Source organism: Puma concolor, chromosome C2, assembly GCF_028749965.1.
Source record: "Puma concolor isolate L17-30 chromosome C2, mPumCon1.1.hap2, whole genome shotgun sequence".
NCBI lineage: Eukaryota > Metazoa > Chordata > Mammalia > Carnivora > Felidae > Puma > Puma concolor.
Window position 1 is genome coordinate 45,294,704 of NC_141675.1, and position 15,979 is coordinate 45,310,682.

A 15,979-nucleotide genomic window follows, 5' to 3' on the forward strand; every position below is an offset into this window, starting at 1 on the left:
TCTACTGATAACCAGCACTTTATTCAGTTATTATACTAAAGTTTAAGCACCTACCTGTAGGTGCCATCATTGTTTTCTATCTTCCTGTCATTTACAGAGTACTCAGGGAATCAATCAGCTGAAACCATTGCCAAATTTAAGAACAATTGATACTGATACTTTAAAAATAATACATCCCTTTCTTAGGAAGCCCAGAGTGTTTGCATTGACTATTTATTAAGCTTCCATAATTAGCTTTCTGGAGATTATTTTACTATAGTTATACTTAGTGATATCCTAGCTTATTGGCATTTTAGAATAGTAACTTTAAAATTTGACTTTCTATTTCTCTGTAAAGAACAGCTTTCCAGACTTAATTATTGGCATTGCTTTGTTACCAGTGCAATGGTAGGTAACAAATTAGTTTAGAAACCTATTTTAACGATCACTGGGGAACAGGCTGTTGTTGAGTCCTTTGCAAAAAAGCTGAGGGTAAGGATTTATAGCAAACAAATTTACCCTCTTGTATATATCGGGTCAGTAAGATAAAAGAGTAGGGAGGAAGAAACTTTTGCTCAGGTAGACTAAAGGAAGAAATTAGGTAGCTTGTAAGGATTTAGACTTCATTGATAAACGCTTGCAGTATTTCTGCCTTAATGAAGAAAATGCATAAATGTAGTTAACAAATGAGAGTAACAGTTGCCAGGTGCACTATCCCCTTGAGTTGGCTTGTCCTTCCTTATGATAGCACCAGTATTTAAAGAGAAATAAATAAGGAAAATAACGCACATGAGTTAAGTTAAAGAGTGTCTAAATTTTTGATCTTTATGCTAGATACGTAATTTCATTTAAATTGCTTTGTTTTGTTCCTATGAGATTTCATTTTTGAAGTTAGGAGTAAATCAGAAATAAGCTTCTTGTATAAGATAATTTGTTTTGTTTTACTCATCCTCCAAGAAGCTTGGGTACATCATTAACACCCCCTAGTACTTACCCAGATGGTAAACCTCAGGTTTTAGAACTTGGCTAATCTAGTTTTTGTGAATGCTTTAGTGATAGGACTTTAAAAAAATCTTCTTATTGAAGTATAATTTTTATCAGAAAAGTACACCATTCATAAATGTACAGTTCAACTGAACATACTTTTGTAACCAGCACCCAGATTAAGACACAAAATTGTAGTTCCTTATTTTGCGTCTGTCTTCTTTCACCCCATGTTTGAGATTTATCTATGTGGTTCTGCACAGTTGTAGATCTGAACTACAGTTGACCCTTAAATAATGCAGCGATTAAGGACACTGGCCCTTTTCTCTCCCTCCCCTGGACGCAGTTGAAAATCCACGTGTAACTTACTAATAATATAAACAATCGATTAATACATATTTTGTACGTTATATGTATTAAATATGGTATTCTTGCAAATTAAGCTACAGAAAAGAAAATGTTATTAAGAAAATCATAAAGAAGAGAAAATACATTTATAGTACTATAAAAAATTAAGGTATGTTGAATTACTATGCTATACGCATGAAACTAATATAACATGTCAACTATAAATAAAATCCACATATAAGTAGGACGTGTGCAGTTCAAACCCATGTTGTTAAAGGGTCAGCAGTACATAATTTTCAAGAATCACCATAATGAGTTGTTGGAAATTGTTACTAGTTAAATATTCTTTCCTTACTAGGAGATGTTCTGTACTTACTAGAAGTACCTTGAGGATATGAACCTGAATTGTTTTGTAAGCACCCCAGATATATTTTCTAATAATTTCTATATAGTACTTATGTAGTTTATTATGTGATTACATTTTGACATATTCCAGTTAAGGATATCCAGTAGAGGATAATCAAAGACACAAAATTAGAGGACAAAGTTTTAGTAACCTGTCACCTTTTAGGACTCGATCTCAGATTTAGAGAAAAACCTAAAGACATGTTTATAAAATGTTTAGACAATAAAGTAGGAAGTTACAGGTATTATCAGATGATAGCATTTATAAGTTTAACAGTCTGAAGCATGTGTAGAAAACTAGAAATTGAAAGAACTTGTGTGTAAATTCAGGAAAGTTGAAACTTAGGTTAAATAGGTGGAGTAAAAAATCCCTAGATGTATTTAGTTGCCTGCATTTTATGGTATTGATCAGCAAGTGACAGTCCTGTCACAAAAGCCAGTGTAATTTTAGACAATCTTTTTAGATCTCAAAGAAACAGGAAAAGATGGTGACAGACTTAGTATACTCCATTTCTATAGGCTAGTTACTTTAAATGCAAAGGTAGCTAAAAACTACTTTCTTTATACTCTACCCAGACAGTCAGGTGGGTGTTTGAACAGAGAGGCTTGAGCTTGCTTTCTTAAAGTAGACACATGCTCTGTAAAAAAAAGTCTTTCCATCACTACAAATTAATATTAATACAGTTAACAGCTGTCTTCCTGCTTATGTCAGGAATGTTGACTTTGAGGTTTAAAGCCAATTACTTCTAAAATCCCTGTTCTGTGGAGTTTTATTCCCCGCACTTAGTTCTAAATGGAAAAGAAGAGATAAGAAAGGTGTTGGAATTGTGCTACTTCTGTTTTATCATTGTTGGCCATGATTATCAGAAAACCTCATAGAACTGTGTATTTGCTTAAGGAATGGAAGACTAGCAAACTCTTAGAAAAGAATCCTGTACCAGAGGCATTTAAGTGTTGGTCACAATAGGAAAACCAGTGAGCTGGGTCTTAATATGGAAAAAGATAAGTGAGAAAATCATCACATGATTGAAAGTGATAACTGTCATTTAAAATTCAAGCATTTGAATGTCTCAAGTACAGCTGGAGGTACTGGGCAAGGCTTCTTTAGGAAGAGGCTTTTTGAGTTGGAACCTGAAAGGTGAATAGAATTTGCTCATACAGAATTAAAGAACTGAGGGAAAGGGAGAATTCCAGTTAGAGTAATACAGTGAGCAACTGTGTAAGTATAGAGCATATGTGGTAAGGATGGTTAAATTTGTTGCACAGAACATTTGAAGACACCAGAGAAGAGATGTTGGGTTAGACAGAGACCAAAGAGAATAGAAAGGTAATGAAGGCCTGAATTAGGCAATGGAGATGAGAAAAGAATAGTTATCAGAAGGTAGGAATTACACGATGTTATAACTTACTGGATATTTGACTCCAGAGTCTAGAACCTAATTGAGAGAATGATGGTACCAATAGGAAGAATTAGTAAACGAATTGGTTTGAGAAGGAGAAAATAGTAATGAGATTCTGGTTTTAGCTACTTTGGGATGTATGGAGCTGCTGGAAAGTCAAGGTGGAAATACTCAGGGTACAACTGGAGCTGCAGACTTGCAGCTTGGTAGAGAAGCCAAGGCTAGATGAGATTTAAGAACCATTTGTTTGTTTTATTTATGTATATATGCATATAGAGTTCAAGCTTTAGGGAAAGCTGAGTTTGCCAAGGAGTGAGCAGAGTAGGGTAAAAGGGTCAAGCCATAACCTTGGGAAACATTATCTACTTTTAGAGAACAGGAAAAGCTCTGAAGAGGGTAAGTGATCTTGGAAAGTAGAAGATAGATTCTGGGAATATCATTTACTAACTAAAAAAGAAGGGAACATGTTTGAATTTTGAAAAAATTTCAAATTTACAGAAAAATTACAAGAATAATAAAAAGCTCCAATAATCTTACCAAGATTAAGCATTCATTAACATTTTGTCATACTTGCTTTATGACCCTGACATATTATTTAGGAACCATTTAAGAATAAGTTGCAGACATCCTGTGCATTTGACCCAAAAATACTTCTAGCATAAGAAGATTCTATTATCTAACAACAGTATAATTAGCAAATTCAAGTTTAATATACTGTTATCTAATACACAGTTTATATTATTCAGATTTTGCAGTTGTCCCAGTAATGTCTTTCATTACCATTTTTTACCTGATCCAAGAGCCAATACAAGATCATAGATCACATTTAATTATCAAACACCTGTCTTTTTTCCTCCTTCTCATGTAATTAAATACTTCTCTTGTATTAGTCTTCTCTGGGATTGTTAAAAGTTTAAATGTTCACCACAAAAAAGGAGTGCTAGTATTCTGGATAAAATGATAAGGTAAAACACATCTGCCTAGTTAGTCTGTATTGTCAGGGTTGGGGAGAGGAGATAGGCAAGATGCCTAAAATCCAGCTGAAACAACTGTTGGGGCTGGAAAAATGTTACAAGGGGATGTCTTTTATTTCTCAGACTTGCGGGGTGGGTAATGGCAAGAGAAGAACCTGTGGATATTAATGTGGGTGTGTCCCTTAGAACAGAAATGCAAGTGTATTCATGTACCAATTTTTTCTGTTAGGTGATTTTTATACATACATATTAAGTTGGGATTCTAATCTGGAATTGGAAAAAGTAGTGTAATTTGAAGACCTTGTTACTCACCTGTTGGGGTTACAAATTATCTAATTGCTATCCTTTATATTCTGTTGTATCCTCCTAATTTTATTCTGATAGTTGTGTAAGGTGAATTATCTGCTACCAGATTTTTAACCATAGATCTGCGTCTCATTGTTTGATGTGATGTTTGGTGGATTCTAAGCATTTCTTTTCCTCTCTTAGCTTTTCTATGGCTGGCTGAAATGGGACACCTGACTTGCTGACATTATTTTCATCACATGACCAGACTTCAAAATTGATGATGATAAATTTTTAACAGCTTATCCATTATTATATGCTTCTGCTCATGTGTTTACCACCTTCTTCTTTAGTTAGTAAATTTTCTTAACATAAGTCACCAAAGCCTACTCTGAGAGGTCATGGTAATTACTTTCAGGGTAAAATTTGAGAAACCGTTGAAATAAGTGGAAATAGTTGGTAAGGTCTTATTATTGTTAATTTATTTTTACTTTTCACCAGAATAGTTTTAAGTAAACCAAACCTTTGAATAGAACAGAAACTTGTATGTGTGTATTAGTGTGTAAACTAATTTGCTAAACCCAATTTATTTTTTCTATGGAATCTAGAACTCTAACAAAGCTTTTTAAGAAAAACTTTTACTGAACTTGTTTGGATGAGGATATTTAAATATAGCCTGAAGTTGTTGAGCCAGAACAAATATATATAGCATCTGTTTTGTTTTCTTTCCAGTCTTAAACAATTTAAAATTTTAAGCTCACACTTCACTCAGTGTATTTAAACTTCCAGATAGTTTGGCAGCCTTTTAGGAAGAAACAAATACCAAGTGGAGTTACTTTATATTTTTGTTTCCTTAATTTGGGTTGGTACGTAGTTAGATGAAATGACTGACTATATTCTAGTTGGCATTTTCTTTATTATTTATGTGTGCACACGCATACTCGTACTAATATTCTAAATTACTCAAACTGAGGGTTGATGGGGGGTGGGAGGGAGGGGGAGGGTGGGTGATGGGTATTGAGGAGGGCACCTTTTGGGATGAGCACTTGGTTTTGTATGGAAACCAATTTGGCAATAAATTTCATATATTGAAAAAAATAAATAAATAAATTACTCCAATCAGGAAATATATTAGATTTTTGTGATGGATATAAAGCACTTAAATGTGTTAGTGTACCAAAAATTATCTTCTGTGTTTAGGTTTCAGTTGAATACCTTTAAAACATTTTTCATATTTGACAGAAATAAATTTAAATAGGTGGTAATAATTTAGAATATGTTTTGATATATATCCTTAATAAATAGCATTTTTATGCAATTTTGTTTCCTGGTTGTTTTCAAGGTTTAAAGATCCTTGATTATAAATACCAAAAGATTTGGAAGGTGCTGATTGTTATTTTTTTTTTCAGTTTTTAATTTGATATTTGACCCAGAAACAGTGGTATATGTAACCAGTGTCTTGGAAGCCAAAAGTGTGTCTTACTGTATATCTCCCTGTGGGTAATGTCAGGGTAAAGAAAGTATTCTTGCCCTGGGGTCTACCCACTATTTGAAGGTAACAAGGAGTTCCGGAAGAGTTGTATTGTCTGATTAATCCCACTCCTTCTGTTCAGAGTGACTATTAACCATTGAGCTTCAGAAAATTTATTTGCAGCACCTGTTTCTGTTTTAGGTATTACTAACTTAGTTCGGAAAATGTTGCTAAATGTATGTTTGGGATGGTTATATTATGTTTCAAGAAGGAGATATTAACTCTTAAAAACGTAATATGTGATGCTCTCTTAAATTTTAAGAGCAGTTATATTTCCTTTTGTTAGCTGTTATTAATAAAAGCTCAGTCAGATATCCTGCCTTCTGTTAACAAAGCCTGCCATTCCTTATCACATATGTATTTAAATAACATATAATTGGCTTCTACCTACTCTGTTTTCCATTTTTATTTTCTGTTCCAACTCCCAATTAATTTATTTTAATCCTCTATAAGCTGTTTCTACTCCTTTTGAAAGAATGAGGAGTGTAAATCACTTATGAATGAACATGATCTATTAAAAACATCAATAACCTATTTTGTTAGAGGTATTTTTCAGAGCTGTATGAATGAAATTTTTAAGCCATATATTTTGTGTTTCTTTCACCAAAAGGTGGATTGGATATAGTGCACAGCATGCTAAACACCTTCTTTAATATTTTTAACATAGCTAATCATCTTAAATTTTGCCTTGGCTCATCCACAGATACAGGTTTCCTTTACTGTGTATGTCTTTTTATATGTGAGTTTCTTAGAACACACTGTCTTTCCAGTGTTCTTATTCTGTTAGGTACGTTTGGACTAAAACTTTTCCGTAAGTTTATCTTTGATATTCTTAGCTTCCTTTCCCCAATATGTAATCTGTGGAAAGACTATATACTTAATTTATTGGGAGCATACAGAGTTGTCCCATTTCCCCCTTTTTTCCATTTAAAAAACAAGCATTTCTGATCTTTAGAAAAGCAAGCATTGATTTATCATGTCGAGGATTTCTCCAAACAGTGTAGTGAAGTTTTTAAGGATGTGGTTTACACATGAAAGTGAAATTTTATATCAGACCAAACCTAAGCCCATTTATTCACATAGCAAGTTCCTTTAGGAACTCTTGCAGATTTGTTTGATTTTGCGTATCGGTTTTCAGATGACTTGGAAATTGTAGATCATCCACTTTCTTGCCCCTGTGCTCTCTACATTGTTCTATCAATATAAATTTGCCATAAAATTAGCTAAATCATGGTAAACCTAAGCCTAGTTCTTCCTGGACTATACCATAAGAACTTTCAATAGCACATACTTGGTTAAATGGGATTTTTCCTTCTCGCAAATTGAAAAAGAAGGAAATGATAAATATAGGAAATGTTCAGAATTTGTTTTTGATAGCAATCTTGCCAGAGATTCAAGATTATGATTGATCTATTAGAACAACTTTCTAAATAAATATTCATTTTGGGGAGAATTCTAATTTTAAAAAGAATATCTGATTAGTCTTAACTATGTTCATCTACAAGCGATTCAGTTACCCAATTTTATTTCACATTTTTAATAAGGATTTCCTACATTTTGGAATTTAGTCATTGAAACCCTTCAAATGTGACCCCTGTACTTGGTAGCAGCTAATTTTGAAAATACATGCTGGGGGAAAAATCTGATAAGGAAAATTTTGTATTTTTGAATATAGTATAGCTCTTAAGTCCTAAATTTACCATACATTCGTATAATGCACATACTCCTTAAATTTTTTTTTCTATAAGCTTCATAATAAAATAACTAAGTTTGCTTTATATGACTGGTGTGATTCTTTATTCCAGAATCTTTCCAGGCATTTATCGTTAACAATGCTTATTGTTGGCAGGCCCTTTAACAGAGGGTCAGGTAGTGTGGCTTTTAAATGGCCAGTCCATCAGAGCCTTTACAGACAAGCAAATTACCAGCATTACAGGTACATATATTTCAGGAAGCATTTACTCTGCTACATATGTCTGGGTATTGTGTCTTCTCATGGGACTTGTCCCATAAAAGAGTACATCATCAAAAAGGACTTTTTAAAATCATGGTAGTATTGTGGTTGATAGGAGACAAGAGTTGCTTAAAATGTTTTGATAATATGTTAATGAAATGACCACGACTTTAAACTACTACTTACCTCATCGTTATGGGTTTTTGCCTTCACCAGGTGATTACATTATAACGCTGTACTTTGACAAAAGATAGTAAAGTTGTATGATTTTATTGAAGTCAAATGTGTTGTGAGATTACATTTGGAAAGATATTTATAAATTGGAAAAATTCTAATAGTTCTTCAGATTGTGTAGGAGACTTTTAAAGACTGTGTGTGATAGAAAAAAATCCATTAAAAGTTAAAATCTGTAACAGCATAACTCCAACCCTCTACATTTGTGTCAAATATTTCTGGAGATTGCTGCAGAGTTTCCTTTACAATGCTGTCTTTGAGTTTTCTGTGGCTTTGCATATATTGATCTTCCTCAGTAATGGCTTCCTTTCCCCCCTTTCCCTTGCCCTGTTATGTCTTTTTATTTAGAGGGATAATTTAAATTGGCAAAAATGTGCCCATGAATGTGTGGGCTGCCTTTTCTGTGGATTACTGGCAACTAAAAACAAATGAGTATTCACACTAGATAGAAAATGTTACAAATATTACCCTTCAACAATTAAAATAGATGCCCAATTGAAAGCTTTCTTGTAAAATTTAATAAATTCAAGATTATTAAGTAATTTTTTTTATCATTTATTAAATATTCCTACCCCTAATTTCATTCTGTGCCCACACACAGATGAGCTGTAGGACCACTTCTGAACAGGATACATTGTTATGTCTGTTATATAAAATGCATAATAAAATTTTATTCTATCATGTTGTCTAATTTTTAAGTTGGAGATGGTAGAGACAGATTAGGATTTAGGTATAAAAATTGAATGCTGTCTTGAGCATTTAAATGATCAGTATGGATTATTACTGATCCAGCCACGTGTGCTGTATGTAAGTCTAGAAAATCATGTGGATGTGAACCAGATAATAGATTCAAGTGCCATTCTACAGGACTACAAAACTGTCTGTAGCAAGTTAATGGTGTTACATCATAATTTCTGGATCATGATCTTAAACCTTTAATTGGTTTCCATTTCTCCTTGACTCTTTACTAACAAGTATTCCTGATGGCCTGAAGTCCATGTTGAAATTTAAAGTTTGAAGTATCCAGATTAAATATGAAATTATTTTACATTAAAAAAATTTTAAGTACAAAATATCAGTTGTGTAATCATGGTAAAACATAAAACTTTGCTATAAAAGATTTTTAAAGGCTATTTGATTAAAACACTTATTTACTTAAACTCTTTGCTAGAATTTTTTTTAGAATTCAGCATCGGAGGAGGAATGTGACATAATAATGATCGAAAGCCGAAAGTTTAAAAGTTGTGATGCCCTCACATGGTTGGAGGGTTATTCTAGCTTCTAAGGACTGAATGTTGTCCACAAGAGTGTCTCATCAGGTCATAAATTGGTAAGACTTAATGGATTAGATTTTATGTATTATACCTGATGTTATTGTATTGAGATGAATATTTATGAACAAAATGAGCACATTGTATAACTAAGAGTATAGTACTAAATATAAGTTCAAACTTGGAATTTTAAATACTTGGGGGTATGTAATCCTTTCAAAATTTCATGAGGCTGAAGGCCGTATCTTTGCAGTGGTGTTTAATAAATAATCAGTTTAAAAAATAAAGTGACATCCTGTGCTATAGTAACATTATTTAAATATTGCTATTACATCTGCTGTAGATGTTCACAGTGTAGTTAAGAGCCCCCAAATACTTTCTAGTTATTATCCTAGGAGAGATTTGAGAACTAATATATTAATCTTTTATTAGAAAAAAACAAACCACCTTACATCCATTTTTCATACAATATAGTTTAAATTACTTTTATTGCTTCTGGGATTTTATTTTTTGTTAATAAAAGGCATTTTTCTGCTAGATGTCTGTAAAAGTAAAGCAAGGAAATTTTTCTCAGTTCCTGTCTTAAGAACCAATATTAAATGAAAATGATAAACTTATAAGTCAATATACTTTTTTGTATGCCCTGAAAATAAAACATTTCCTTTCAGCATTGTATTCTGCTTGGAAAACAAAAATCTTTAAACTTGTTTTATAGGTCTTCTTATTTCACTTTGTTTTACACAGCTGTATTTTGTAGGAGACTCTTAGGAAAATACAGTTTAGACTAGGATAAGATCTTAATCTTCAGTCTTCAAAAGATCATCATCATATTTTGCATATTTGGGTTAAGTTTTTTATGTCCAAGGTCATAAAGTTGTAGAAAAAGTATGTTCATTAGAGTATGGTGTACATATCCTGTAAGTGTATCAAAGATTTTTTGAAATTATATAAATAGGCTACCATATCTGTGTCTAACTTTATTCTCAACCAGAGATATGTTAGTCTCTCCCTTACATACATTCTATCTTTTGAATAATATTCTAAATTGTTTCTGATTGTATTACATGACTTTGATCATATTATATAAACTTAAGTTTCTTAAAGCAGTAATTACGATCAATAGTAGTCTGGAAGGAAATATCACAAACTAATAATTGTCCCATATTCTATAAGATTTTTAGTTTTTATTTTTTCCTTTACTACAATAATTCTATATACCTTGGGTAATTAGGAAAACAATTTCTAATTTCTTTAGTGTAGGATATCCATCTTTGGTAGTCAGTGGGTGAGTGGGCCTCAAGGGATCGTGAACCCTGTGAAATTTTGGATGAAACTTTATGTTCAGTTTTTGGTGAAAGGTTCAGAGCATTTGTCAGATTTTCAAAGACAGTTGAATAACATTTGTTAGTGAATGTATTTAAGAGACAGCCTTGTAATATACCTAACTACATGGTGTAGGAAAGAAATTTTTAATGAGTACACTGATTCTGTAACTCTTACTGAATTTTATCCAAGGCTGATTTATCATAAGTGATCATTAGACTGATGGAACAAATCAGAGCCTACCCACTTTTAGTTTAGGAATTTCATACTGTCAGTCTCTGTGCTCAAATGTTGATTGGATTTCTCCACAGGATAATTTAGTTTTGCTCCTGAGTGGTTACTATGTATCAGGCACTACCGCTACCTATTTTTGGCATGTTATTTAATTTTCACAACTGTTGTATTATGTAGGTAGTATCCTCAGTTTACAGAGAAGGAAATTGAAAGCTTAGATTGGGTAACTTGCTCATGTCACATAGCCATTAAGTAGTGGGGCTGGGATTCAAATCTAGCTTTCTAACTGGAACTATGACTCTCAATTGTATGTCGGTATGCAGAGAGTAACCCTGGGGAGCTTAAAGGATAAGGGAGAATTTTATATTGAGTGAAGACGTGAATATATAAATTTGATTTCCTTTGAACCTAAGTAGCAATGGGTCATCCTTTATTATAAAACCATCTTTTAAAGCACTTGTCCAAAAAACTAATTTGATAAGTTGCTATTTAAATATGTATTGCATTCGAAAATAACTTCTATTCGAATTTAATGCTTGTGATTTTAAGCAACTATATATGTGTTAGAAGTATTTAGTATTGTACCAAGTGTAACCATTAAGGAACTCGCCCTTTGATATTTAGGATTTATAAATAGCAAACAATGGGAAGCAGTTTAAAAATCTACTTTGAACTGCAAATGTTTCTTTGGGTAGGGGAATGAATCTCATGTAAAACCTTCTACTAAGTGCTATATCAGTTTCCCGTTTGCCCTTAGTTGTGAAAAATTCTATTAAGATACCTCGTCAGTGTTTATTTTTAAAACACGTGTGCAGCAAAATTTATTTTTTAGACACATGGTTTTTATTTTGAGTCCCTACTTTGTGTAAATCCTTTTCTATTGGTTTAATTTTATTTTCAGATGAGCTTCAAACGTTACAACCTTTTCCTATTTTTAAGTGTTTATAATAAAGTTCTAAGTAGGACTTTAAGTTAAATCCACAATAATAGTACTGCTTAAAACAAAAACCAGTAAAACTGTAAGAATTTGTTTACTCTTCAGTTAAGTTGAACTAGTCTACATATCAAGTATAAACTTAATTTCTTCAAGACCATGGATTAAGGTGTACGACAATTTGATAGGTCATCAGAACATGAGAATATTTAGAAGTCTTTTTTTCAGTTAATATATTTGAACCCCAGCTTCTTTAGTAGTAACATATTCACCTTTTCAAAATTAAAACACAGAATGTTTGGGAAACAGAATAAGAGCCATCACACCTAATCCAAGTGTTTAACACAATTACTGTCTCGGTGTTTGCATATTCCCTTCCAGACTTTGAGTACATATGCAAGCATGTCAACAATTGCGATCACAGTTATGTAGCTTTTAAATAGTTTTTAGTATTCCACAAATTTCTCCAATTTGTACAAAGCTGATACTGGCATGTCATAGGTTTTAAATTTGTGACTGATAATTTTGATATCTCTGATACCATCTCTTCTAGTTTTTCGTTCTACCTCACTGGTTTCTTCTCAGTCCCCTTGGCAGGCTTTGCCTTTCTGTTTGTCCTTTTAAGTATTAATTAGTGTCCTCAGGATGCTGTCAATACCCTCTTCTCACGTTCTTCACCATGCTAAGAACATGTAGATGGTTCTGAGTGTCATCTGTATATTATAGGAATCCATCTATATGCTCTAGGCACTAAACTTGTGGCATTTCTAAACTTGTACCTAGGCATTTCTCCTTAACATTCAAATTTCTGTGTTCTCCCATAGCCAGTTAATTGCAAAGTACTGCCACGTCTACCTCCTGAGTATTTTTTCAGCCTATCCGTCTCTCTCATCCCCATTTGGGACACAGTCCTTTCTTACGTGGAAATGCAGAAATCTTCTAACTGGTCTTCATTATTTGAGTTTTCTAGCATGGCTAACTGTACCTACTGTTGTGTCTTTTTACTTGTCTGTGTGTCTTTTTCTCCACCCAACTGTGGCACTTCCATTACTAAACATTCTTTCCTGACCCTAGATCTTGATTATGTTTCCCCAGACACCCTCTAAAATCTTACCCTGTCATAGCATTTATCATACCTCTAACTTGTCTATCTCCCACACTTACATTCATAAATTCTGGGGTAATGTTTATTCTGTAATGTGTCTCCATAATCAGCATCTGATAAATGTTTAAATACATTAAAATCCCCCTGAAATGTAGCATCATAAAAGTTAGTAACTGGGAAGAATGTTAGAAATTATACATTACAGGCAGGAGTCAGATGTAGAAACCACATCATCTCACTCCTAAGTTAGTGTTCCCTGTGTATTTTATGATATTTAGCTTTTGACCGCTCTACCTTATTCATACAAATTATATAGTTAATATGTTAAGCATTTAATATGTGCCAGACACTAATGCATTATCTCACGGAATACTGTTGTCTGATCCTATCATTATTCTTTGGAGAGGCCAAATAACTTGTGTGAAGTCATATTATAAAAGTGATAGAGTCAAGATTCAAACCTGGGTATGACTCCAGAGCCAAAGCCTTTTTATTCACTACCATCTCTGAGTTTATCTTCTGAGTCTAGAATTATAAATCTGACTTGGAAGGGAATTTAGTGGGCATTTATGCCAACCACTTGTCTCATACTTGTCTCCTGTGTATAACATACCTTCTTAGTTGTTCTCTAGCCTTTGAACACCCCCAGTGATGTTGATCATGGTGTCCTGGTCTTTTTACAGTTCATATTTAAACCTTGTAAAAATTCTTCCCGTATATCAGAAAATCTAAAATATGAAGCAGAAAAATCAGATGATTGCCATCACTGAAAGCATTGAGTAAAGAGATTAGGTTTATGTAAAAATAAAAGCTGTATTGCGTATTCTGTGGAAACCTTCAAGTGAGAACATTCTCTAATTTAGTGTTTTCATAGCTGAAATAATTAAGAATATGGATTGCAGTTCGTAGCCATAAATCATCGGTGTTAATATAGATGCATTTCTAAAGTTTTTTTTCCAAAAATGGGTAAGGAGACGTTGCTTAACATCTTAGAGATCACAAGAATGCTCTCCTACTTCATAATTATTGATTCTAGTAAAGATGCAAAGGTTTCACAGGACTCCTTTATACTGCTTTGATCCACCAGTGTGTAAAAAGAGCAAAGTACTGTACATATGAATTTCTTCAGACTCCTGGATCTAGTTCACTTAGAACTTCCACTTGTTTGTGAGACATCCTTAAAGGCATGCCAATTTGAATTGTCTTCTTTATCTGATCTAACCAAACTAGCAAGCCTGTGGTCTCTTTCCACCTTCAAGATAGCTTTTGGGTTTTTTTTGTTTTTGTTTTTTTTTTTTTCATTTCTTCTCTTTAGATTCTATTTTAATCATCTGTATAGAATGATATTGGGCAATTGAGAGAACTCACACATGGATATTTATGATATATGTTTATACAATTAAGCCTTTCATTAGGTTCACAAAATTATTTTCCCTAAGTCCATGATTCTAATGTAAAAGATCTTTGTCGAGGTTTTTATCCAAAAGATCTTTAGGAGTTTTAAAGTCCACTTTATTTTCCACAAAGTCTTCTATGAGTTTTGTCATTACCATGATCACTTCTATGGAACTGCTGCGATTCACTGGCATAATTTTGTCAGAAGTAACCTGAAAGTACATAGAACTCTAGCTATTCTATTCCTCAGACTTAAACCATTTTTCTATTTACTTCATTTGCCAGTTATATAGAAACTAGTACCCTTTCTTCCTCCTCAGTGAGTAGCAACCAGAGGCAAGGAACATCACAAAAAAAAAAGGTTTATTGACCTTTTATTTAAGATGTTTTAGTCAATGAGAAAAGATTTCTCGGGAGACATGCCCGTTTTTACTATGTTCTAGGGATATCCTTCTCATTAGTTTCTAATATTTAAATGGGTAATTTCATGGGGCACCTGGGTGGCTCAGTCAGTTAAGCGGCCGACTTTGGCTCAGGTCATGATCTCATGGTTTGTCAGTTCGAGCCCTGTGTCAGGCTCTGTGCTGACAGCTTGGAGCCTGGAGCCTGCTTCAGATTCTGTCTCCCCTCTGTCTGCCCCTCCCCCACTCCTGCTCTGTCTCTCTCTGAAAAATAAGTAAACATTAAAGAAAAAAAATTTTTTAATGGGTAATTTATTAGTTCTTTTTCCTGGCACGATTAGCCCACATAACATAAGTTCATGCTAACTTACAAAATACAATTAGATAACATATTAATACTATTTTATTCCATCTTTTTTTTTCAATTAAATGTTTAATATCAACTTTATGCAAAGTGTTATAATTAGTAGACCCTCCAGATGAACACACTTCCTCCCTTTACAGTTTAATTCAAGGATGAACATTCAATAGAGACAACAAAAACAATTATTTATGGAAGAATGAAAAGGGTGGGGTCTGTTGGCAAGAAAGGAAGAGAGCAAAGAGAATGTAGGTGAAACATTTCCATTTCAGATGACTGTGTCTTAGCGCTAGAATCTAAATTGATTTAACAAATTTTGGGTCATGATGTAATTCTTAGAATTCATCATAAATAATTTTACCCAATTTGAAGTATACAAATGGTTGTAAAATTCTATCATTTACCATGTCTATATCACAGTATTATATTTACCGAGAAAAATTCAAGGACATAACAACCCTTTAGATTTTATAGTAGTGCTGCTTTATCCTTTTCTTCATTGTCCTGTCAGAATCTCTTTTTGAATTAAGTAATTCTAAAGCAGTGATTCTCAACTGGAGTGATGTACAGAAGCAAAGCAGTACTTGTCCCACTCTTCTGATTTGTTTTCAGTAATATTTAATTGTTGAAATATCATATAACACTAAAAGAAGGCACAGGAGATTTTTAGTTAAGCACTTTTTTTTTTTTTTGAAATTTTTATGTTGAAATAATTCAGTTATATATCAGTGGCCTTTGGAAATATCTCCCACAGTAAGTTATTTTTATGCTAAACAGTCGTTATTGTTCAATCCACAGGAGTGCTGTGCTTAATAAATATTGATGTAAGTTTAAATCTCAAGCAATTTTTATTATAGCATA

At 33.0% G+C, this 15,979-nt stretch overlaps 1 protein-coding gene across 3 annotated transcripts in view; it reads left to right on the plus strand.

Moving 5' to 3' along the window:
• The window catches only part of TSC22D2 (TSC22 domain family member 2), a 49,623-nt gene that overhangs the window by 16,749 nt on the left and 16,895 nt on the right, over positions 1-15,979 (plus strand). The window contains exon 2 of one of the 3 annotated variants that reach the window (XR_015240052.1): positions 9,266-9,424. The exons of the other annotated variants lie outside the window; for them this stretch is intronic. The gene's annotated coding sequence lies outside the window, so the exon portion shown is untranslated. The remainder of the gene's footprint in view (positions 1-9,265; positions 9,425-15,979) is intronic. 3 annotated transcript variants of the gene reach the window in all.